The sequence below is a fragment of the Triplophysa dalaica genome, chromosome 8, assembly GCF_015846415.1.
Source record: "Triplophysa dalaica isolate WHDGS20190420 chromosome 8, ASM1584641v1, whole genome shotgun sequence".
In the NCBI taxonomy this organism is placed as follows: Eukaryota; Metazoa; Chordata; class Actinopteri; order Cypriniformes; family Nemacheilidae; genus Triplophysa; species Triplophysa dalaica.
Window position 1 is genome coordinate 18,765,561 of NC_079549.1, and position 27,271 is coordinate 18,792,831.

A 27,271-nucleotide genomic window follows, 5' to 3' on the forward strand; every position below is an offset into this window, starting at 1 on the left:
TGCCGCTGCGCTAAGACCTCTCCTCACAGCACGCTGCTTTCCATAATGTAATCATGACAAATTGTGAGTCACTTTAAGGCTGAAATTGCATTTTTATATCAAACACTGGAAACAAGAAAAAGAATTGGACAGTTTGACCATAATCATGTAAGTAATTTTACATCACAGACAATATTGATATAATGTAACATAATTTTGCTGAAAATTGTTAAATAATTAGGTAATTTGCATTGTTTTATATGTTAATTAAATACCTTTGAAAGTACTTTTTATTTACCAAATATTCCCAAAGAAAACAACAAAATATCGCAAAAAAAATCCCCCAAAAAATTATTAAACGTTCAGTATATAAAGTTTAGTATACTTTGACAAAAAATGATTATGTTTAAAAAAAAATGTAATATACATTTGTCCATCAAAATAATAAACATTATAAACAAATAAACAGAACATTTACAAACTTTTAAAGGGGTGCTGCAACGATTTGTCATGCATTCTGAGTTCTTTACTTCTTTCAAGGTCAACTTGTCAAAAAACGAGTTGGGCGTATCACGTAGTATTTCTGTGCTCAATACACTCCCCCAGCGATCATACAGGTTTCGGAAAGTTTTTTTTCGAACATATAAAACTGTTTTGTAACCATTTTTCTTAGTCCCTTATTGGACAATTATCTCAGAAAAGCAAGTGGCAGGATGGACAGCAGGAGAAGGAGCATGCGCAGACGTCACATTCACTTGTGTGTAGGAGAGAGAGAGAGAGAGAGAGAGAGAGAGAGAGAGCATATGTTCACGAAGTTCAGGTGTTTGTTTGTTCACTGCATTTGGTTGATGAATGTTTTATAAACGGTGGTTATAACGCTGGATTTGGAGATCGTTTGAAACTGATATATGATACCATCCCAGCGCTAAAAGATGCCGGACATGAACCGCATGCGGTGAGTGAAACTGCTGTCTGTGTTTTGTTGACAATGTGTTCAGCCTACCCCTCACCCCCACACACGCCATATGATTTCAGAAGTAAATGTACAGCTGTATCTATCTATTATAAATATGATCAAACTAAATACTCTTCAGAGATACGACGTATGCAATGCTACTCCATAGGTACTCAAGATTAATATGAGATTGGAAGAAACCCTGTGTGTTAGGGCCGCTTAAAGGTCTATAAAAGATAGCCGACCTTTTCAACCTTGTTGCATCTGAACAACACAAACCCTTGTGACTAAACATCAGTTTACTGTCACACTGCATCTATCAACATCCCAGCAATGTCACCTTGACAATATGCAAATGTCTGGTGGTATATTGCTTTATTTACAAGAAAATCTTATAGTTTAACAGTAATTTCGATTTGGAGAATAATGTTTCCATCAGTAATTCCTGTCAGTCCTGGCACACTGATTACCACTTATAATATTCTCCAGGTTTAGCATCTTGTGTGCACTCATAAGTCCTCATAAATACCAAAAGTAGGAGAAATCAGTCATCTAGATGGCACATTACACCAGGGTAACCTTGTCATTAGCTTCAGCACTGCAGGAATGCTGATGAGGACCAGTGAAGCACAAAGCCATTTAGAAACTCTGCAGCTCAGATTGTGGGAGGTCTCATTTGCAGTGGAGGGTTAAGAAACACCTGTTTCTCAATTAGCCTAAAAATACAAGGAGAGCTCCACAATGAGAATCTCATTGTCTACAAATTAAACAGGTTTTCTGGAAGAAAAATACATTTGTAAGCATTTCACACTTGTCATTTTCCCATTCACAAGAGGAGTTCAAGAAGAAATAAAACTTCTGTTATCATTTAAACATCCTCATCATTCAAAACTTGACAAAAGGATTCTTTGCTTTTTTTGTTTTAAGATTAACAATTAATTTACAATTTTACAATTATTTACATTTTAACAATATTAACAACTTGCTATGTATTTACGTCATATTACATAACGCCCATGTCCTTGCCATTGCTTTACCACTTAGCACTAGCCTACTACAGGGAAAGTTATATATTTTATCCCAAGTTGTTTGAAGCCATATTGATTGTGATTGATTGAAAAGATTTGACTCAAAAGAATGATTCAGTCCCTATTCATTGTAATTGCCCAGTGTTTAGAGTTTCTCTTTTTGTGTTTCATAAAAAAACAAAGTAATTCAGGTTTGGAACAACATGTAGGTGGGTGGGTGGGTAAATAATAACATTTTCATTTTTGGGTGAACAATTTAAGACAGAAGCCAAACAAAATAAAACACTCTTCACAGGTTGAACGTTCAAAAAATGTTTGTAAAATAAATCTTAGAGTTTCTCCGAACCAAACAAAGCATAAGAAAAGGCAATACAGGGACAACCAAAAAAGGCAACATTCAGCTTTTTTCCTAAAACTTTTTCTCTCACCCCACGCCCCAGATCTGGGCTCAGGTCGGTCAGGGTTATAATGAGCATGTCTAATTCCTCAAAGGCTGAGTCACACCAAATCTCTTTAATGCCTGCTCCAATGTGCACCATCAGGGCCGATGGAAGGACAAAGGGGGCCCTGAAGGCAATGGAATGGGGGTGTGATGGAGGTCTACGCGGTTAATGTCGGAATTACTAAATTCACAGCAAAATAGAAAGAAAGCTGCATAAAGAACCCTTTTGGTATGAGGGTGAGGAGTGGGTCATGGCAATCAGACTGAAGTCATTCATCTCACGCATGAACGTGTATGGCGAAACGCCGCAAGGTTGTCCTATAGAACGCGATTCGCGAATACATAAAAACGATAATCTGACTCAGACAATTGGCGGAGACCCTCGCCGTGTCCAGGAATGCATGATAACGTATCAAAGCTCCATTCCCGGAAAAGGGGCATATCAGAAAGAGCCTTCGGGGCAGGTTGGCATCTGAAACTATGCAATTTCGCACTTATCTGCAATTCTAGAGTGAAACCGCCATCGAGAGTGTAGGTAGGTGTTTTGAGTGCGCACAAGTTTGTTTGACTGATTTTCAGAGCTTCTAGATGTGTGGGAGTAACACAGTACATTAAAAGCAAAGCCATGCGTCAATGCACCAACAAAATTAGGTCAAAACAATATGAAAGCTCAAAACTTTACGTGAGAGCTCGTCCAATCCAGTGGACGTTTTTTTAAAACAAAGGTCTTGACCATATTTCAAAGTGGATCTAGAACCACACAGACATACAAACACAATAAAAACATCTGTCATAACTGTGAGACAGTTCCATTTGGTGTGGGCCAATTGGTCTACCGGTGGTTGGCGCAAGAGTGAGAGAGCAATCATCAAGTTGAGCAGAGCATTGAAGCGATGCTGGTCGTGATCAGCTCAGCCATTTCATCCCTGAAGTGCCTCTTCAAAGACCCTAGAAAGAGCAAAACCTCAATAGCGCTCAGAGTAGCACAAACTCCATTAAAAGCGCGACTTGATTGCAAGTGCCGGCATTTAATTTCCAACTGCAGTTCTAGCTGAATGCAAAAAAAGGTGCTTATCGACTTATCTGGCCGGTTTGCGTCGACTGTGACGGAACCGCTCCGAGCAAGAGATGTGTGAGGGGGATTCATTAGGAATGAATTGTGGCCACTGTGACTGACACTTATTTGCAAATGCAGTGTGCGTTTAGTGGCCGATTCAATAAAGGAATTATGCAAACCAGTTAGCGGTCCATCGTGCCCAGAAAATCAGTGCCGAACGTAAATTGCACGGCACAATTCCCACTCTTGTGGGTTAGTTTTGTGTGCCAGCTTGTCGAAGTACCCCTTTTAGCATACAGTGCTGGAACTGGAACATTACAGTATCGCTACATAACGCCAACCTGGAAACTGAATCAGCTCTTTAAAATGCCAAAAGTGCTCGAAAAACGTCTGCTTAGTGCTTAGTGTACAGTGTGTCTGAATATAAAGCTCTTCGCTGTTTTATGAAAAACTGCTATGATATTCCAAAATATGTATCTCCAAACACTCACAACAAAACTTCATTTGCTATCAATGGGAGGTAGCACGATTTTAACAGCACCAGCAAATAGCACATTTTTCTGTAAAATAAGAAAGTAAAATATTACCTAGCAATGTTTATGATGAAAAGAAACAAAGTACTCATTTATGAAGTATTAGGAGTGCATTTAGACTTAACTACAGGCAGTCAGTGAATAAAACACAGAGTTTCACTCACAAAAGTATCAGCAACTGTTCAGTAAATCCCACAATGCATTGTAATCCTGCAGGATGCTACTTTGCTGCTTGACTGAAGGTCAAAGAGAGATGCTGATTAAGAAAAGCATGCAAATTACAGCTTGCTGATCGCCTCCTGAGGATCCAATCAGAGCTCTTCGGATGAGGTTAACAACGCAAGGTTGTGGGTTCGATCCCAGGGGATTGCAAATTCCATTCCATTCCATTTTCTACCGTTTATCCGAACTACCTCGGGTCACGGGGAGCCTGTGCCTATCTCAGGAGTCATCGGGCATCAAGGCAGGATACACCCTGGATGGAGTGCCAACCCATCGCAGGGCACACACACTCACTCATTCACTCACTCACGCACTCACACCCTACGGACATTTTTTTCCAGATATGCCAATCAACCTACTTTGGACCGTCTTTGGACCAGGGACCAGGGGAGGAAACCGGAGTACCCGGAGGAAACCACGGCACGGGGAGAACATGCAAACTCCACACACACAAGTCGGAAGCGGGAATCGAACCCCCAACCCTGGAGGTGTGAGGCGAACGTGCTAACAACTAAGCCACCGTGCCCCCCGGGATTGCAAATACCTATGTAAAATGTATAGGATAAAGCAATGTAAGTCGCTTTGGATAAAAGCGTCTGCCAAATGCCTAAATTTAAATGTAAGGTATATGAGGCTACATTTACATTACAGATAGGCATTTTGCAGATAGTTTTATGTAACACAAGTTACATATTTGTTTCTGACTATGTGCGATCCCCTGGGATCGAACCCACGAATTTGGGAATCCTTTGGTACCTCGCGATTTGATTCGTCACGATTCTTGGGGTCATGATTCGATTTTTGATAACAATCCTCCCTTACAATTCGATGTGATATATGTTTAGATTTTATTCCTTTTGCAAGAATGATGGCGTTCGATGTGAGCCTTTACATTTAATGTTCTCAAAATACTTCACCTTTGCTTTACAGAGCTTGAATATTGAATACGTCTTGTCAAGCTCCTTCTTTCCATAGAGTTGATAAAATCAAAGTTTTCCAAAAACTTGCCATTGCTAAAAATGGGACGGGGTGTGTTTCTTCTACCCCCTCCATCGCTGTTGCAGAGCTTAAAATGCACGGCCTCACGACTGTCCGGGTGCCTCTCCGCTCCCACAAAAAAGTTCAGCCTTTTTTGTTCCGACAACATCAACAATTGTTAAATTAACTAGAAAATCGATATTTGGAAATCTGTCAATCGATAAGAATCACTAGAGGACTGAATCGCGATTCATATGTGAATCGATTTTTTCATCCAACCCTTAATAACTAGTGTGACTCGGGACAGTTTTTCAACAGAATGCAGGCCAGTAGATCTCAGAACCCAATCTAACGCATAAGTATTCATTGTGGAATGGTCACTTTTTTATCAAGGTTTTCGCGGAGACAGTTTACCCATATCCACGCCAGGCTTGGAGGAGTGCCAAATTGACAATTTTTCACAAAATAGGCCATTTAAAAGGATCTTAAATGTAATGTTTTGACACGCAACTTCAAAGCCCAGAGTGAAACCATTACCAATGACAAGTAAATTGTCTGTCAGAAACCACAGCTGTTTATGCATCTAAAAACCTTCTACTTCTCAGAAAAGGGAAAAACAATATATTTTTTATAAATAAACATTAAAAAGATGTTTTCAACACTTCTCATTGGTTATTGTTGACCAAAAGTAATGATAGAAAAAATAATCATAGATATTTAACATACAGCTTTGTAAAGCATTTTAACCAATACGATTTCGCTTTGAAAACTAATAAGTGATGTCTTAACAATTAAAGGGACAGTTCAGCCAAAAATGAAAATTCTTTCATCAGTTACTCACCCTCCGATTGTTCCAAACCTATATACATTTCTTTGTTCTGCTTAACACAAAGGAAGATATTTGGAAGAATGTCATTAAGTAAACAGATCTCATCTTCCATTGACTCCCAAAGTACTTATTTTCCATAATATGGCAGTAAATGCGGGATGAGATCTGTTTGCTTACTGACATTCTTTCTAATATCTTCCTTTGTGTTAACAAACCAATAAAAATTATATAGGTTTGGAACAATTTGAGGGTGAGTAAATGATGACAGAATTTTCATTTTTGTGTTTTTATCCCTTTTAACACAAATGCTTAAGTGTGCACTAGAGATGCACTGATATATTTCGGCCAATAATCGTCATCAGTCGATAAATTTTTTTGAATTGTCTATAGAAAATGTTACGAAACATCCCCAGTTTGATGTTCAATATTAATAGTCATTATATGAATTAGTAACATTCGGAAAGTGAAGAAATATTCGTTTAAGCTTCAGAATCTGAATCGGTGGAGAAATTAAGTATCCGAGCATCTCTAGTGCCCACAAATACATAGATCAGGTGCATAACGTGAACATAACCCCTCACATCATCTAGTCTGTAGTTGTGGAGAAATGTGTGGGTGGCCAGACCCAGTAATGAGCAGGCTAAACAGGTCATTCCCCAATCTGGGCTCAAAGCGTGGCCACGTCCGGCCCTATCCAGTAACGCACCTTTCTCCAATTGCCCAGGAGTCAGTAATACTGTACGTGTCTATCACAGATAGCCTGGGGTTACATATTATCATCATCTCCATCCACAGTGCTGACACGATCAGATTGCATGCCGAGCTCACATCAACCTTTTGTAGCTTAAGGTATGTTGTGTTAGATGATGATTCATTGGTTTAGCTTTCAATAGGTCCAAAGAGGTCTGGAGCGGAACCAAAGATTTCAAAGCTTATGCAATATGATAGGTTTCTGGCTGATGCAAAAGCAACTGTGTGTCAAGCCACCTCTCCCTCCCCTCAGTCCACTGATATCTTTTGTAGTCTTGATGCTTTACCAGGATCTTAAACGCACTATTTTTTGTGGGTTAGTCTGTGGATAATATTTCCCGTTTTTAAACCTTTTTCACCCCCTGTTAGACAGACAACATGAAACTATGAGGGAAAATGCCACAGGCCAACTCGTGCGCTAACTACCTAGTCACAGCTCTGACAGATCACTTCTAAAACATTCATTTAAGAAATTAAATAATGAGACAAAATCAGTGATGCAAGGAAATGTTTTCTTTCTTTGTATATGCAAGATAAGACAACCATGTTGGGTGGAATGGGGAGGTGCTGTCAGTTCCACCACACAAACTAGCCGTAAAATCATGTGACAGTCATCTCATGAATGTACTGGAACTACATTTTGCATTTAATTAAAAAAAAATGTGAAAATATCTTGGTGTAATGTCGATCTATTTGTATAAGGTATAGTTCACCCAAAAATACAAATTCTTTTATCAGAATAAATTAAATTAAAATAATCAAATACAATCAAATAAAATAATCAATTGAAATACAACAAAAACGAGTACAATAAAAAATTCTTTAACCGGTATGACTTTCTTCTGCAGAACACAAAAGAAGATAGTTTGAAGAACACGGAAAACCAAACAACATTGGCTCCCATTGAATTTCATTGAATGTATACAAAACCCCTTAAACATATCTCAAAATACCTTTTTTTGTGTTCCAAATAAGACAGAGTCATATAACATGTATTGAACCACATGAGCTTGAATAGACAGAATGTTTTTGGGTGACTAAAGTGATCCGTATCAAAAAGCATGTGTTTCTTTCTGTGTAAATCTTTACAGAACAGTGCAGTACAGTATTACCTTAAGGGACTGTTCAGGAAAAAACATCTGCAGCTTTTTCCAGGTACAATGAGATGATGGACAAGAATATGCATCAGCATAAAACCCAGGGTTAAGACTTGTGATGTGCTTGCAAAAAGTTGTCACGTCTTCCATTCCACACGGCTTGATTTTAGCAGAGGTATCTATTTATAAAGTGCAACTCCTCAGCAAAGTGAATCAGGTCAAAAGGTCAGAAGTCGATGACTGCACTACAGGAGAGTGAGATACTAACAGTCTTAGAGGACAAAACAAAGCTAAAGGAAAAAGAGACAAAAGCTTTTAGTGCACTGCTATAAACCCTGATGAAAGAATAACGTTTATGCCAATACTGATTACCCGACTGACGCCCTCTTTAACAGGCCATGCATTTCCGATGATCTTGCTGACCCTTTCATACCTTTAGTCTGTTGTAACTCATGTTTAAAGTTCACTTTGAGTAGCACGACCTATTACCACGAGTGTTTTACACTAAAGTGTCATTCTACATGAGCCGAACCGGATTTCAAAGGATCAGGGTTGACAATAGACTCCAATTAACTGCTATCTCAACAACAACACACGAAATACTGTTCTAATGAACTCGACAGACCCAAAACAAACTGTGACAGGAGCCCGAGACAATTTAATTGATGAGTAAATTGACTGAGAGTGACTTCAAAGGCGACCCAGCCAACTGGGCATGCACTCTAGAGGAAATCGTATCAGTCACACACAAAGACACAAAAGACCCCACAAGTATAAACAAGACACAGATATGTCAGCAACACACAACCAACCAAATTCATTGAAATACCATTAAACAGCATGTGGATTGCATTTGCCCTTTGGAAAAGAGTAACAAGCTGGTCACGCAATTTTGTCTGCAGATGGGCTTTGTGTTTCTATTCGAACATTTGGTTCGTATTAGAATAGTTCGAAATATTAGATTCACATGCTTAACAATCTTTTGAATATCCAGCCAGAGCACACATATTTGTCTTATTTACGGTGACACCCACGAAGGAAAATAATTTTACTGCATGCCACTAAATAATGAGATGAAGTAAAAACACTAAAGAAATGCTGGATTGTTAAAACCATGCTTGGGTAATATATGGACAAACCAACACTTTTTAAATTAATCAAAGGTTATTCTGAACCCATCATTCATTCAAAAATGGACATTCTAAGACGTTGGGTTAAATGATCCCCAGAACATGTTTATATCTGACCCAACAGTGGGTTAAAACAACACAGTATTTTGGATTGAAACAACCCAGCATAGGTTAAATTACAACCCAACAGTTGGGTTCATCCATTTCTGACCCAACGCTGGGTTGAAAATGACCCAAGCATTTTTTTGGAGCGAATGCCGTGTCGTTTCAACATAGAATTATGTTTTTATCCATATTTGAGTCAAAAATTGACATTTTCTAGATTCATTTAAACCAACAGATGGGTCTGCCAATATTTTATCCAACCATGGGTTGAAATAACCTAGCTAGACTAAAAAAAATCAAAATTTTACACAGATTGTAAAGTCAACATGATCAACCTTTAACCTTCAAATTATTCCTTTACAAACCATGTTTTTACTACAAATACATCCTATAAACTATGGTTACCCAAAACAATCTCACGTAACGGTTTCACAAGGTGGCTAATTCCTATGAATTGGTACGATCTAATTTGTGCGTTTTAGCTTGACGTTATGGGTGGGGTTAGGCATCTATATTGCTCTTTACTAATATCGTACATTTCTGTAGTATTCCAATTCAAATAGTAATTCATATGAATTAGTAAAATTAAATGCAAATTCCCCTGAGATCAGGTTGTGTTACCACAAATGAACCAGAGTTTTTTTAACCACAGGATCCAAAATTGGTGTTACAAATTTTATTTAATTAAGCAAGAAAAAAAACGTTCACTATAAATAAAAGCGTGGTTATGTTTCCTAAGCGTTGCAAAACCATATTTTGCTTATGGTTCAACCAGACAAAATTCTATACCACCAAAAAGATCAGCGAATACTGCTTAAACAAGGTCTTTTCAGCAGGGACTCCAAAAATACATGCGTTGTCGCCTCCTTGTTTTTGTCACGGTTCTGCTCCGTGCACCACAAATACGTGTGTCCTAACATAGCGGATTGTTTATAGCTAATTATTTGGGGCATTGAAGGTTAGAAGCAATAACGGATGGGCAGCCACCCGAAGGCCCAGGTTCTGTATGTTATTAATAAGACACCACTGCAGCACTGATCCCATCAGCAGGAGGTGGACCGGGGGCATTTGCGTCCGCCAGGGAATTAGAAGCCCTTCTGTCAGCCCGGGGTCAAAAGCAGAGGAGCAGACTGGATTCAATCAGGAACCCTGTCTAAACCACTCCAACACAGACACACACAAACAGCAACTTTCCTCGTCCATAATTCTGTGGTGGTAAACAAACAAAACTAAGAAAAAGCCCCGTAGTGTGGACCTATAAGCCACCACCGTGCTGCTCTTGTCATCAATTCCTCTCCGAAATTTGGAGGTTTCGTTCAGGAAGATATGAGGCTAAACAGTTTGAGGCTCTGAAACGGAATAAATAAATTCTCAATGAGACCTCTCTGTAGGTCATCTCCACAGAAAATAACCCATGGGGTAATAGATGTGACAAAACAGTATGAAGACACTTCGGTTGGGATATAATGGCTGTGCCTTATACGATACCCCAGCCTATCTTTTTCAGTCTCATAGTGAAGTATTATTGCAGGTAGAGTGGCATTCACAACCAACTACAGCTGCTCGCATATCCTATGCACGTCCTACACTGAAATAAGACAGTACCTGTCTGAGTGTGTGTGTGTGTGTGTGTGTGTGTGTGTGTGTGTGTGTGTGAACTGATGGTTTTCCTACGGCTCCAGCGGTGCTTTTATAACCTGCTTCCTAAGAGTTGTCCTACCGGATGAGAAACCTACATAGGACTCTAAATACACCGTCACATCCAATTAGTGACTTAAAGGGATACTTTTCCCAAATGCAACACGTCTATCATCCTTTATTCAGCCTCATGTCATTCAAAACATGTCTATGACTTTTTTATGGAACAATAATTATATATAATATGTGTATAAACAAATAAAAACATCTGTATACATTTCTATGTAATGATGAAAAGAGAAAAATATGTTTGCAGAAATGATTGTAACCAAACAGTCCTTTGCCACCATTGACTAAAAAGTGGGAAAATCACAATGGTACATTCTTCAAAATATCTTATGTGTCCTAAACAGAAGACCTGTTTGATTACATTATTTCAAATAACCATTTTCTGTTTTCAAAAAAACAAAGACATTTATTAAGATTTGGACTTGAGGGTGAGTGAATGAAAACTGATCTACCTTTAATGCAAGAGCGTAAAATGTATTTAATCCAAAATATGTCCTTTAAGTCGTAACTAACTGACATTAATACCAGGTGATCACAAGGCTTTAAAAATATCACAAACCAGAGATGCATATACAGACAAAGGTAAAAGCCTGCAATATTTTACCTGAAAGAGCTGGTCATTTAGTGATCTTTAGTGTGCATACATGGGAAAGAAGTGAATAGAACCACAATTAATTCAATAATTAGTCATTTGGATGAGTGGTTCACATGCAGAATAGTAATCGCAAGAAATGAACGAAGGATTGCCCTGATGTGCTTTAATCACACCTACATGCTCCTTGGGGCAGGTTTGGAAGCATGTGTGGGCTTTACTACTGCTAGATGCCGTAAGCAGGCAATAAGGCCAAGACCTGTAGTCATGTAGTTGACCTATAAGTCGCTAATGGTTAAATGCATTACGTGCAGAGAGTCCAAATCTTCAGCTTTCTTTACCTGTCTCAAGCAGCATAGCCTGAGGCTTTTTGGCCCGTCATTTTAAGGCTCCGGGGCACTGGTTCCTATTGGCCCTATATATAATCCAGCTGTGAGAAAAATAAATTAAGGCTGATCAGACTGAATATAACTAAACCTGTGATAGTAAGACAGTGGATATCTGTATCAAACAAATAAAAATGTATCAAACAAAAAATTGATTAAAGGATCTGGCTCGGCTAAATGAATGATAAAACATGGCTGAGTAATAAGATAACAGGGAATAATAGGGAAAGCCACAAATATATACACAAGCAACATTTGCCACAACTACCAATGAGACGTAAGCAAACTACAAATAAACTCAAATATAAGAAACATTTCTTTTCTCAAAAATAAGAGAACAAAAAAGTAAAAAACAGTACATGTGTTCCAAGGGCATCAAACACATGATTCTGGTGTTGCTAACAGCATGCTATACCTTTCTGATTTTTGATGCCTGAACATGACACGGTTGATTGAGAGACGTATAGGTGACATCACAGTAAAGCATGGACACTTTATTTAGCCATTGATCAGGGTTGAACATGAGGCTGTGGGTGGGCAGTGACTCTAAACTCCAGCCTTTGCAGGTCTGCTTATTAAATTGAACCCAAGAGCTTTCATTAGTCATCACCAAGGAACATGGCTTAAATAATGTCTACTCCCAGATGGTAGAAAAGCAGGCAATGCCACCCGATTGAGTCTTTAATTTAGTGAATGATAAAAGAGGAAATCTATGATGTATAAATACTTGTATGGTTTAGAATTTGATCATAAATACAGAACAGCACAGAATTAAGGCAAACAACATTTAAAGAGTACATAAGATGAGATCATGACAATGAAAACATTTCATAATGTTGCCGTGTGTGAAAGTAAGCAGTCTGCCAAGTTGTAAATCCCAAGGTGAATGAATAACAAAGTTATTGGCTTGGAAAAAGGGAGTCGACTCTGAATCACACAAACGAGTCGTTCCTAGTCCGAATCGTGAACCGCCGCTGATTTACGTCACTAGAAATAGTCCCTGCCTATGTTTTGCCCGGACTGCCCACACAAACTTCAATCTTCTCCCCCAAACACTGTTGCTGGTGAGCCACCAATAACAAAAGACTAGACCATCTGACCAATCACATCAGACTAGGCTAGCGGAAAGGAGGGGATTAGACAGATGAATCGCGGAACAAATCATTTGAGAGTCAGTCAAGAAGTAAGTTAAGAATAACTGCCTATTATAATGAAATAATAGTGTTTTACACCTTCTATGTACACAACTTGTTGTTGGACACTCCACAAACCAAAGTAGGACTTTAAAAATTCCTAGCTGTGTACAGTGTTTGAAATTTAATGGTATCTAGTGGTGATGTCATCATGTTTTCACATCCTTGCCGAAGGAGATAACATATTTACGAAACACGCTCTATTTGTCCGTTTAGGGCTACTGCAGAAACAACATGGTGAATTCCATGAAAGGGGACCAGTGGTGTATGTAGCTAGTAATGGCTCATTCTTAGTCTGTGCACACTTCTGAAGACATAGTTATGTATATTATATTGCATTTCTGTCAATGGATCCTCCAAAAAAAATTACACACTGGACCTTTAATGCATTTCAATGACTTTGGTATTTTGGAACCATTTGATACCTTTCGGTCGGCCATTGAAGTCTAATATAAAATCTAGGTCCTTATACACCACCAGTTGAGCACCACTGTCATAATAATCCCGACAGACTGTCGCTTTGGAAAGGTTAGTTATTCATCATTTTGTGTCAACGGGAAGCTTGACTCAGAAAGGCTGGAAGGGATAATATTGCTCCTGCCGAGTTAGCGGAAACCATTTAGTGTGCGTTTCCCAAAACTCCTACTCATTCTAAATATCAAAGTAAAATGATATTTCCGTGCAGACTGAATTTGAATTTATAATTCATTGGTTAAAAATACTGTGAAAGACAAACACCGTCCAATTTTTCTTGCCCAGTGCAATTTCAATACACCACTGTTATAGCTTTGATGCATTTTTAGTGAAGGAACAGTATTATCGCCCTATGGAGAAAATATATATAAGAAGCTTGGGTCTACACCCATAGATCAGTAGCTATGGACCTCTTCTATTCTGCCATCGCTTCTAGAAAGCAGCTGTCTATGAGCACAAGACTCTTTGAGCACGTCCACCTTCTAAGAGTGCGCTGGCTGCTTTTATTTCTCCCCTCAGAAGCCCTCAGCCTCTCTAATGCTTTTTTCTTGTCCCCTCCTGGTTCCTGCTGAGGGACAGTGGATTGATCTTCAGCTCTAAGCAAAGTTTACATGCACAAGAACACGCACAACAGACAGAAACACACACGTTTCCTGTGGTTATCCAATGATAGTATTCACACACACAGAGCAATCTCTAAAATGAAAACTGTAACTGGATTACCCAAGGACACGGCACTGTGTGACAGACATAGGAGGAACTCAAAAATATTGTGTTTCCTGAAATTTGAGACTTTCAGGGATTCATTTAGGTAAAATCGGTATGAAAGGGGTCAAGACTTAAAATAAATTGAACGTGGAACTTAAAGGTCCAATGGATACTTTTTGGGGGGATCTTTGGACAGAAATACAATAAAATATACATAACTATGTCTTCAGAGGTGTATAAAGACCTTACATAGTGAAGTGTTATGTTTTATTACTTTAGCTATTTGTATCTACACACACCGCGGGTCACCTTGCACGGACTTAACAATTTTGTTTCTAAAGCAGCCCTAAACAGATAAACTATTCTACAGAGCGAGTTTCGTAAATATTTTATCTTTGGCAAAGAAGCGAAAATGTTACGACATAGTGCTGTGTTAGCCACCGTACTGTCTCGAAAAGGGAAGGGTGAGCGGTGGAGTGAGCCGTTGGTTGCAGTTCACAACCTCAATGCTAGGTGCCGCTCAATTTCATACACTGGACTTTAGTCAAAGCCAATGTTAGCTTTGTTGTCGTTCCTTATGGAGGAATTACAAGCCTTCGTGAGGGAAGCTTCACAGATTTGCATGATAGTTTGAGGTTACCACTTACCACTAACATCTGGAATAATCCAAGTATTTCCCCTCTATACACAATACTGTCAACTTCTCAGTGAAGAACCAAGACACTCAAGTTGAACAACGTCACTCCCAAGCGGGGCCATATTTTACAGAGTTGAAGCACAGCATTTTGGGATATACATTTCCCTGATGCAGGAAATATAGTTACTTGCCAGTTGCTGTGTGGATGAGATGTTTTTACTGGGGAGTTATAAAATAGATAATAGTCAGACAAGCATATTGTCAAAGGATTTATGTAGTCGGGACAAGTCTCTTCTGTTCATCCAAAGGAAAAAAGAAAAGAGACGAGGGGCATAAAACATATGGATGGAATAATTAATAGCGAGTTAATAGCAAATTTGAGAAGAAAATGTAGTTAATTCAACTGTGAAGAACATTCAGAACTTTATCTACTATTAGCAGCTGTCATTTCAAAAATCGTTCACACACGTTTAACAAACAAATGACGTTTGTTGTCTATCAAAGACATAACTGTTATTATGGTACGGTATTTACGTTTTTTCCCCCATTCTGTAATTTCCCTAAAAAAATTGTGAAGTTGTCAACTTGTTAGAAGCATCTTAATGATCTGTCAGTTCCCTGAGCAACAGTGAAAGAAACAGGAACACCTTTTTGTAAGTCAACAATTCTTCAGAGGCAGCATATCATGCGCGCCTTGTCATTTATGTCATTATTTTTTACAGCGGAGAACAAAGAAAAATTAATTTTACATGGAGTAAGACCAGTCATAACAACTGCTGCTGCCGTAACTTAGATGAAATGTACGTCACAATAATTTATTATATTGTGGCTTAATTAGGAGGATGGAAAAAATCAGCTGCCCACTTTTTAATTGGCAGACAATTTCACAGCAGGATTTCTTGTCATGCTGTGCTACAGTAAAGTGCTGAAGCATGATTGAGCTTTTGTACCAGAAATTAAAAAGGCCCTTATAGGAATGTTATGGACTTGAAATACAATATAATACTAGATATGTGTGTATATACAAGTATTCCGCCACGGAAGAAATACGAGACCATATTAAAATTATCTTTTGTATTTCGATTGTTAGGTATGTTTTTAAGTAAAATTCTCATTTTTGTTTTAAATAAAAATATTGATTCTATTTGCATTTATTTGCAGAAAATAAAATCTGGAGAAACAGGTCAAAATAGCAGAAAAGGTGCTCTTTATTTTTTAGACCTCAAATACTGCAACGAAAACAAGTTCATATTCACATTAAAGTAACACAACACTGTTGTACATGTAACATGTATTTAGGAAAATTATTTTTTGTGATAAACTTTTAAAAAACACAGTTTTTAAGTGTCTTATCAGTGCTTTGGATGACTTTATGTCATTCCTGAGGTTTGATTTCATTGAAATTCAACAGACACTGAACTGGAATGGCAACAATACATCAAGACATGCAGATTAGTTGAAAATGTTTACCATACAATTATACCATACATGTGTCCTATGGTGTGACATAGCATACATTTAGAGAACAAATTATTCTTTTAAATTAATATTTATATTTGTAATACAAAATAGCATAAAAATATGTATCTTAAATATAAGGAAGTTTTCTTCAAATTTTTTGCTGTCACACAATAGGACACATTTAGACATTTATTTGTCTTCTACCATAAATCTTTAAATATACCCATGATTTTTAAATCTCAGTTTCATGACTTTTCTAATTAATAAAAACATGATACAGGTAGGCCTCACTGCAAAAAAAAAACATCAGTTGCAGAATCAGGTCAACTCTTCTTAACTCCCTTTTAATTAGATGAAGAACAAACTTTATTTAAATTAAATAATGATTGCTACTGGAAAAAATAATAATATAAAGCATATTTGTGTGTCTATTTTTAATGCTCTGACCTACTCTTGTATTTTAAGGAGAACTATTGTTTTATTTATTTATCTATTGTTTTATCTTCAGTACATGCTTTTCTTGTGAACAAAAATGTTCACAATTTCAGTTCTTATCAGAGGAAAATTCATCTAAACCTACTTTTTACCCAAAAAAGATCTTGTCCTTTCAGATCCTTATTGTAAGGAATGTGCTAGGGGAGAGAACCCAATTGCAGGCAATTGTAAGGGGTTAAGAAAAACTGATTTATTTAACAAAAAATACCAAACAAGGCCCGTGAGGGTGTAAAACAAGAAGGGAACAAAACACAAACTTAAAGCAAACACTTCCCAAGATGGGGCAAAAATGATCTAAATACAAACAGCGACACAACATCTGCAATACAGAAAGGGTAGGTTAGACCAGAGCAATTGAAAGAGAGAGTCGCATCTTCTACGCTGACTCCAATGGAACAGTTTTTTGACATATCGCATTAAAGTACCGTGAGAGCAATTCAAATGGGTACCGAGCAATCTGCCCTTTAATCGCTCTCGCAGTACTTAAATCTCATACGCTGATAGATTTGCGCAGCGTCGCATTAAATTGAACGCATGTAGTCCTAAAGATGCTGATTAGCTTGTTCAGGTGTTTCATATCAGAGTTTGTGCTAAATTCGGCAGGAAAATGGATCTCGCAGGCCAGAGTTGAGTACCACTGTTGAAACCCATTTAAAGAAGAAAGCCATTTAATGAATGAAAAAATGAAGAGGAAACATAACTTCATGGAACTATCTGAAGGCTCCATGAATCACGTGACGCTTCAGCGTTTTGGATTTCAGTTGGCAGAACTCTCTCTATCAATGGCTCTGGGTTTCTCTATCAAAGGCTCTGGGTTAGACAAGGCAAGGTAAAGCAAGGCAAGATAAACGAGCACAGGACAATAGACACAAGGGTATTCTATAGGCGAAATAACAAGAGAAGATAACAACGGGTAGGTGTGGGTAATGAGACACAGGCGGGAAGCTAAACGAGGAAACGAGAGGGGCGGGGCCAAAGACGAGACCGGAGAGAACGCATATTATTTTGTGACCAACAATAATATGTTTCTCTCCACACAAAACATGAGGCCCTGCCATGAATCTACCACAAGACCAAGAAAGACATGACATGATGAGGCAGAATCATGACACTTATTGTGAATTTAGGCCGTCTGTGGTCTACATCTACTTTCATTGTATAAATAGAAGCAGCAAAGGCATGTATTTATACCACCATGCCTGATCTAGAAACTGCATAGCGCTAGGTTAAGACACCTTGTGATAAGCATGACAGAGTCAGCCCCGGACTGGCCATCGGGAGAACCAGGACGATCCCTGTTGACTTGTCGACTTAATGTATAAATCAAAATTCCACAGTAAGTTACTGGCTAACCGGCTGCAAAACTACAGTAACACCCACAGCAGACACCCACAACACCTTAGCATCGTGCACACGTGAGCATCACTTACATTTGCTTCTACAAGTATACACTACAAAACCTAAAATTTGCTGTCAACCTACAATTTGGTTCATGAAAATCTCATCATGCATACCATACTGTGTTCTGTATCATCTACCACATTAATGTCTTCCGATTAAAGCACTGCATTCATCGTCTCCAAGCACATATGCCACGCTTTAAGAACAAAAGAAAAAATGCCCTCAGATAGCATCGTCTCTGAAGCTTTAGAGATCAACCTCCCCATCCTACTCAAAGCCCGCTCACAAAAACATTTCCTACCAGTAAACCGTGTCTGAGGAGGACTATACTTCAAAAGCCGGTAATAAAAATAGATTTGGGAAAAGACACAGACGGCATTACAGCTCTTCACTTCTACTAATGGGGCTTTGTGACAACCAGTGGGAATATTCATTATCATTCCAATTTCTGAAAGTAATGCCTCGGTGAGCCTATTTCAAACAAAGTGGGAGCTCTACAGGTGAACGGGGTGAAAATATTCAATTTCCCCCTGTGTTCTGAATATGGGGTATGATTGAATGCATGTAGAGATGGTGTTAATCACGGGCATTGTGCTTCAGGTGAACTGGAGAGAATCACAAATCATCAAGTGGATTGTAAATGAGGGGCATAATTTGCTTATTTAGATTCCAATCTTTAGCTCTTAACTGACATTAAAAGGGATCTTCAGTAGCATTTTCATTAGAATGCTAAAATAACAGGATACAGCCCATTGTGTCCTGCTGCTTCCCACTTTTCTCATCTCTATCAAAGCGAGTGAACGCAAAGCGCTGGATGCTTTCCAAAGGCAAGATCAGAGTGTGCAGGAGAGGCCGGAGTTATAATTGGGTAAAGAGGTGACTGGCTGCTCTAAACCCAGTTCCCCCCAACCCATCCAAATCGTTATGTAGAAAAACACAATGGTGTGCAAGTAATTGATGGCTTCTTTCAATTTCTATGGAACTGTAAAGGGGATTTCTGGGAGACTATAGCATTTGACAAAAGTATGCTTTTAGATAACAATGCTGAAAAAAACATTCGCTGCTGCTTCTACTTTATCCAGACTTACTAAGACTGTAACAGCTTAAGCAAAGACTAGGATCTGATGGTCAGGTGCTCCGGGAAAATATTTTATACACATTCCTGTGTTCATACTTTGAAATTCATACTGAATTTCCTTTTTTTAATAATGAAGAGACTAATAGAAATTCTAGATCTAGTCAACCCATCTGGACACACTTAAAATGGTGCAACAAAAGATGATTCGATGATAAAACAATGGGAAACATCTTTCATATAATAGCACACTGTAAAATTGATCAATTTCCGTGAGGCTGAAATGTTTTTTTTGACATCTTGCTCCCATGAGTTTAAATTCTTGAATCAAGATCCAGAAAGCAAAGCCCCCCTACACAACCCCGAATAAATTACCCCGAGAGGCTTCCAATGGAGGTCTTTCTCAACCTTCTCTGAGCACACATCCACATAAATATAAAAATATTGCACAACCTTTGAGTGCCTTTTTCATTCAACACATTGAAAATATGTTTACAAAAATTATTTTAAGTATAATGGTCACTAAACGTTTCGGTGTATTTTATTCAAACACAAAGGAAAGAACCACATGGGTTTGATTCACAGGGAACCCTTCTACTGAAAATGCCACTTTAAATAAAAACGCCTGGCAAATGCTTAAATGTAATTGCAAGTAAAACCTTATTTAGAACAAAATTGCAGTATAAATAAAACAAACAACATCTAAAGCCACTATTTTTCTTAAACAACAGTAGTGTCGGACAGATGGCGATGCCAACAGATAAAAGTTCAGAGAAAGGGTGCACCTCTAGACTGCGACTAAATGGACTATTTATCCTGCCAGTGCGACAAGTTTTTCATAATGGTCACACCGGTGCGACTGCCAAACGGATTAATAGCCTATACAATTTTTGCGTATTATAAATGAATTGCGCAGAAATGTTATATTGCGTAAGCGGCAATATTATCTATCAGTGCACCCGCCCTCAAAGACGTAATTCGCTGGTGAGAGGCGAAGGACCGAAAGAGCAGACGAGTGAAGCGCTCAATCATGCAACTGAAATAAATATGCAGAATACAAGAATTTCAAGAAATTACAAGAAATTGAAAGGTACAAAACAGCAAACATAATGAAATGTGTTTGCGAGTATTGTATGAATGTGAAACTAAAGAAGGAAATGTGTTTAAACTTTAAGCACTGAAGGTTTGTATAAATCAAAGCATACATCATACATCACGATAAATACTATTTATTTTAAGTCGCTATTGATAGAAGCCAAACGTGTATCAATGCAGCTTTCATGAAGAATAATCACTAGAAGCCTGCAGGTCTCACGGGTTGTTTCAGATGCGCGCGCCCAGAAAGTCAGAGCACAAAATCCTAAACAGAGTTTTCTTTCACGCCTTCTCACTCTGAAACGGACATATAAAGACCAAATAACTTCAAAATTCCCGTATAAAAAAGAAATCTTTTAAAGGTATTTAGTTTCGTGACCAAACAGTACACAGCAAGTGTGTTCCAATATAGTGCGCAAGCTCTTAAAATAATAAAGATCTCTATAATGTTCATCAAACAACAAAGGACGGGCCCAAAAACAATCGCTGATATTAATGGAATTGTGTTCTCTAATAGGAGTTGTATCTCTGGAAAAATTGTCCGTAGGGTGTGAGTGCGTGAGTGAATGAGTGAGTGTGTGTGCCCTGCGATGGGTTGGCAGTTGTTCACAACAAATAAAGGAAGAAAGTAGCTTTAAGAAAGATGTGCTTTAAACATGGAAAAGTGTTGAAAGAGAGATTACATAAACAATTAAATAATGCAATCATAAACAATGATTTGTATTAATATCTAATAGATTTACTAATGCATTAAATACTTTCACCCCACAACTCTTGTGCTATCAAATAAACTGAATAACTTGGTAGCACCAGTGCCACCTCTCTCAAGTGTTAGTCTAGAGCCCTGAATCGGATAATTATGGGCTAAAAAAATCGTAAATTGTGACTACGTCATTTCAGAAGTCCACAACTCACCACTGCTCGGGATTAATATGCGTATCAGACACAATCATGTGCTCTACTGAAGTAGAGCAGAATATGTTTATCTCCGTTATAATAGTGAATCCCACACAATAAAAGCAGTCGAGTTAATTGAGATAGATAGAGACAGAGTCAATGCATAACGGAGAGACAGAAGCAGATAGAGAGAGACATGGACAATCGGAGAAGGACAGAAATGGTGCAAGCAATGAGAAAGAAACAAAAATTGTGCAGTGGATTTATGTTGCCGCGACCGCTCCAGTCCCAGCCAGCATTAGCTGAACTCATGAGCTGTGGACAGCTAATCTTTTGTTATGGGGAAATAGACACACAAAGTTAGCCGCTATTTTATGGCTGCTGATCCAATGCGGATGATAAAAGATCCAGCAGGCCCGGACCATGCGGCTTAATGACCCCGAGAGCAATACAAAATTTATAGGCTCTCGCCGCCATCATCACTCCCTCTTACTAATTTACGGCAAGAGAGGAATCTGAACTCAATAAAGGAGAAAACAATCTTGGAGAACAAAAAACACCTTTCAAATAGTCAATTCCCCCTGTTGAATTCTTCACAAAAGGCTTTCGGTATATTTCAGAGCAATATGACAACATTCATAAAAGACAGCTTAAAGTTTTTAGTGTTGTTAAGTTTTAAAAAAAGCAAATTAGCTTTACAAGTCATTTCAACTTAATATTTCATCTTTTTTTAGCGTCTTCAAACTAGTTCTAAGTTACATTGATTTAACATTAACTTACATTAAGTTGAAATGACTTTTAAAGCCAATTTGCTAGTACTTAAAAACTAACGGTAAACATAATTACATCAAAACGTTCAAGACTGATTGATAATCCTACTAGTCAGCCGAATCAATTTAAACAACCCTTTTCTCACCTTTTCTCACTTTGGCTTGACCTAAAGATATTTCCTTTATGTTTATTTTGTGATATAAGATCTAATGCATCACGATTCTCTGGGATGGCTGTATGCAACTATATTTAAAAAAAACAAGCTTTCTATGAAGTCGGCATAATTAAGTTGCCTACTAGGTTTTGGAACAGAGCACATGAGTTTGAACAATTAACACAGTCCCAAAATCCTGTTTCATTCTTACAGCAAAACAATATGCGGCCAAAATCCAATGGGAAGCACTCAACTCCTCCCATTTTGAATTCGGCCCAGCTACCATATTAGTCCACCTCTAAATTCCCAAATCCAGAACCAAAACAAGCAAGTCCAACTCTTTCCGTCCACACACACTAACAACATCACAAGCATGGCTAGTTCTGTAAAGGTTTCTAATTCTACACGAATTCTACCGTTTCTTTGCCTGGCCACTTGTCAAATCGAACACCGTAATTGGTTTGCATTTGTGGAAATGGGTGTTCCTAAAGCATTTCTTTAGTAAAAGTTTGTCCGTGCTGCCTTGTGGCCGAGCTCTCTACCGCACGGCCCCCTCAGACCGGTGTGAATAGCTCCTCTGTGAGACCAGCCAAGGATCTGCCAGAGGGACCATTTCTTTGTTAGGTGAATGGGCACAGCTAGACCATCTTAAGGCACACTAATGTACCATGGCTGGACCACAAAGGCTGCGTAGTAATTTGCCAAGCATAATGGCACGTCTTTAATTCGTCCGAGGGGGAAACAGACCTTTAAAAGCTAGCTTACAGATCACAAGTCCCATTCTAGTGCCTACTCTATTCATATCGTAAAAGGCTTGTTTTCTTCCGGCTCATTGTCATCCCGAACCGAATGTCTGCAAACAACGGTGGGTAGAAATTAAAACAACGCCGCAGCTCCTGGCCGCACTGAAAGGGCACAGAAGACCAGCAACATACAAAAAAGGAGCTTCTTCCCAGAGAAGCGTATTGGCGAATGAAAACAAATTCTACAGCTGCAGAAATGATGTCATTCAGCTGGATTAGGTCACTGGTGGAAAAAAACTTTTAGGGATATTGCAATGTAGAGTACAAAATAAGGAGGAAGTGGGGTGCGGTTCTGTATCTAGAAGATGTTTGGGGACAGAGACAGAGAATGGGGAAAGTGGAAATAAATGGATTAATGGTTCCAGGTGCTTGGCAATTCATTATCTACATCCTCTGCAAAGTTAAGACACAGGGTGATTCTTACAAAATCTCTCAAGAGGATGTTCGGGTTACAATTTACCCTCAAATAAAAAAAACATCACACTACATACAATGAAGCCTAGTTGTAAAGATTTTTTGCTACTATGTGCTAGCACACTCAACATCTGGGTACTATTTGTTGTACTGCCTTTAATTTGAGCTGATGTACATATTTCATTATAGTCATTTCCTAAATAAGTCATTGCAAATCAAAACGTCAGAACACAAATTTTTTAAATGGAAATTGGGGAAATTGTCACAAAAAAATTGGATAATGCAAATGTTAATAATCAAACAAACAGGCTTCATTTTCTTCCAAAATATAAAGTTAAATCAGCTCGGGATGCATTTTAATTATGTAAAAACAAGCTGTCAAAATGACATCTACCCTCGCCAGGATAACAACCGAAGAAATGTGCATCTTCAGCAAACAAATTCAGAGTTTCTTCAAAATGTACAATTTTATACCAAAGTGGGAAAATTGTCAGATGATTAAATGGATGTGAAAAAGCTCTTGTGATTTGTCAAACACATCAACATATAAGCTTTTATTAACTTACAAATAGCCAATTAAATATGTCAGGCCTTCCTACGGTTTCCTTTGAGGACGGGAGAAGAACCCTAGGCTGCGCCGCTCCATAAATGGCAGCTATAAAAGTTTCAACCCGGTTTTATCCGCCAGAACGCTCCTTTTCAGAACACTCAATTTCTGACACAGAATAAAGAGATTTGACTTGAAAGGCTCCGTGACTTTGTCCACGGTCACAGAGACGGGGAAACAGAGAGCGGAGTGTGAGGGGGGTGACAAAAACAAAAGCTAAAAAGAACAGGAAAGACAAAGTGTGAAACCTCAAGCAGATTCTCTATGAAAACTGGAGAATTTCACTTTGAATTGAATTCTTGGGAAAGAAAATTGAAAACTTTATCCAAAATTGAAAACGCTCTTTACCGTGTTATTTTCTTTACTTTTCAGTGAAACACAAAAGTAGACATTCCTGAAGAATCATTTAAAAACGTTTACCATATAACTGCAGTGGAAGTCCAAAAGGACAAAAACAAACACGAAAAAATGAACCATTAAAGTGATCTATGTGCGATATTCCAAGTCTTCAGAAGACATGCACGTGCATGAATCAATGCCATTTGTGTCAACAATAACATGTCATATTTGAATGAATGGCTGAACACAAGCTTCTGTGAATGGTTCAAGTAGCAGACCTTAAAAACAGACAAGACTATGATCGCAATATGTTTATGATGCTTTTTAAAGCTCCTGATCTTTATGAATTGACAATTTAACCACTGTATCAAAAGTTTCTTCAGCATCCATAAATAACATGCCACAAAATTAAATGTAGTTTAATTGACTACATTATTTAAAACTTCAGTTTTAAAGATAGGAGCTTTTTGGTTAATGATGTCCTGCACATTGTGAAAAAGGAGAAAAAGACTTACACAAGCATCACGAGCAGGCCATTCTTAAGACTTCAGGGCTACGACAACCACACAGCAATCCTTTTGTACCCTTTAAAGAGAAAATCAGAAGACAAACATCAGTATTTTATTCTGTAGAGTCAGAGAAGGTGCTCTTTGTTAGTCTCTACACTTATAAATAAACACTGTTTTAAAAACAGGGTTGGGAATGATTGTGAATGAAGGGGTTGGGTCCGTTTCAATGCGATTTGAGAATTTGAATTGAACTGGCGATTACTGTTTTGCAATTTACAATTGCAGAACAAAGAAATCTTATTCAACAAATTAACAAAATTATGTGAATATTATTTATTTATTTTTTACGATACGATTCTTCCACCCCAGTCAATATTTTTTTTTTTATCTGCCATGATTATTAACATCATATTGGATTAGAAACTAAACCTACAGCACAGATAATACAATTCTTGAACGTTCTCATACAGGTGTACCAAACAATCCCCGCCCATAGTACATCCCACTCCCATCTTCCACTTCCAAATAAACAGCTATTAGATGAGCCAGACTGACATGCCAGACTACTCAAACAAACAGAGCAATGTTTAAAAAACACCACAGAGACACTTTTTGGGAAAACAGCCTACAAATGGCTTACTTATAGTTTGTTTTCAACATATAACTAGGATAGGAACCGTCTCATCAAAATCCCCTTAAGAGTTCACCAATCCCTCGTTCAGAAAACATTGCTTCACAGAAAGAATCGACACAGTTCCTAGAAGCTTAAAAAGCAGTTAAAGCACTTACAAGTATCCTCAGGGCAGCGTGATTTCAACAAGCATGGAATGTACTAATTTAAAGTGACCAGACAACAGTTCATGAAACATTTATATTTAAACCAGCTAATGGAAGCATCATCCGCCTCCATCCTTGGCACCCAAATGAATTAGTTACATTTGCTGGCACTCTGGGCTAAATGATAGACATCACCAATTCCGATTAAAGATGAAGTGTTTAGTTTATGTACAGTATACATTTCTGTTACATTTACTCATTTAGCAGATGCTTTTATCCGCTGCAAATGAGAATAACACAAACAGGAGAGTGTATAACAAGGCTATTCCAAATCTCCATATAGGACAGTAGCAGCAATTGTGTAGGATCTGTAATGTATTGTTTAGTATTGTACTGTACATGCACTCTATAAATGCCGGAGGGTTTTCAACCCAGCATTCGATCACAAAAAGAAGGACCCAGCTGTTGGGTTGTTACTTAACCTATGTATGGTCAAATATAAACATTTTCTGGGTTAATTTAACACTGCGGTTCATCCCTTTCTGAGCCAACGATAGGTTGAAAATTTCAGCATTTTATAAAGTGTGTATATTTAAAGACTGTTAAAGATTCTGGTGATTGAATGAAAGTTTCTTCCCCCATTGAGGTGAAGTGACCTTGTGACATGCTGGGATGGCACAAGCAGGTCGCTCTCATTAACTGACCATAATGCTTTGAACACTCCCCAAACTACTCTCATTGTGCTTTCACTTTCGTCATGTGACTCTGTGCTGCTGGCTGCAAATCACGTTGTCAACAAATATGAACAAAGTTAATTAGGATAAAACCTCACACTGTACAGATCAGACTGGCCTGACTTTATAACTGTGGAGATTGCACTGTAAAAAGAGCTTTTTATTGCACAGACCGGCTTGATTTTATAACAGTGTTAAGGAGACGCGTGTCTGCGCTGCCAACGTTGTAGGAAGAAGACGAGTGTCAGGGCAGCTTGCGTTTTATAAAAATGATGCCCTTTAATTTATAACTGTTTTTATTGAATATAACATAACAATACAATACGGGCCTCCCTTTATAAATGTGAAGCTTGCGCTGTGCACATGACACATATAGCATGTGCTATATAAAGAAGATGTGTATCTGCGCAGCTCGTCCCAGACCCACCTCACTTTATAATGCCGCTGGGCGATGTCATAGCCTATTCCTTATTGACTTTAACCCATCGTTGCCAAAAGGGTTAAAACAAGCCCAGCGGTTGGGTTTCTCCATTGTTGACCCTATGCTATAATGAAAATAGCAAAGTATTAATAGCACTTCATATTGTTTCATGTTATTGCAATTACAACACTAAAAGGTGTTATTTTCAAATGTCTGCGTATACATATATGTCAGGTAAAAATTAAGCCTTAAAATTATACTACTCTTTCAAAAAAAATATTTTTGTCAAAGCCCATATATTAGGCGTAAACATCAAACATTGCATTACATGACATTATTATGATTTTTTGTGTAAACAGAGCTCATACCTCAGTAACGATATCACTGATTTCTTTGTGTTTTTGAAACCTTGACTCTTTCAAACCTCGGTATACCTTGAAACCGGTATTGGGCCCATGCCCACTCACGACTTGCAAAAACAAGCGCTGATACTATAATAGAAAAGCAGTTTTGTTC

General features: G+C 38.2%; 1 protein-coding gene across 7 annotated transcripts in view; it reads right to left on the reverse strand.

Annotated features, from left to right (window-relative positions):
- Nucleotides 1–27,271, reverse strand: part of sema5ba (sema domain, seven thrombospondin repeats (type 1 and type 1-like), transmembrane domain (TM) and short cytoplasmic domain, (semaphorin) 5Ba) — a 131,581-nt gene that overhangs the window by 85,715 nt on the left and 18,595 nt on the right. For 2 of the 7 annotated variants that reach the window (XM_056754518.1, XM_056754517.1), the window contains exons 1-2: nt 26,762–27,215; nt 24,830–24,899 (exon numbers count right to left, since the gene is read on the reverse strand). The gene's annotated coding sequence lies outside the window, so the exon portion shown is untranslated. Of the gene's footprint in view, nt 1–24,829; nt 24,936–26,761; nt 27,218–27,271 lie in introns of those variants that run through there. The other 5 variants (XM_056754519.1, XM_056754513.1, XM_056754516.1 and 2 more) reach the window with 4 other exon arrangements.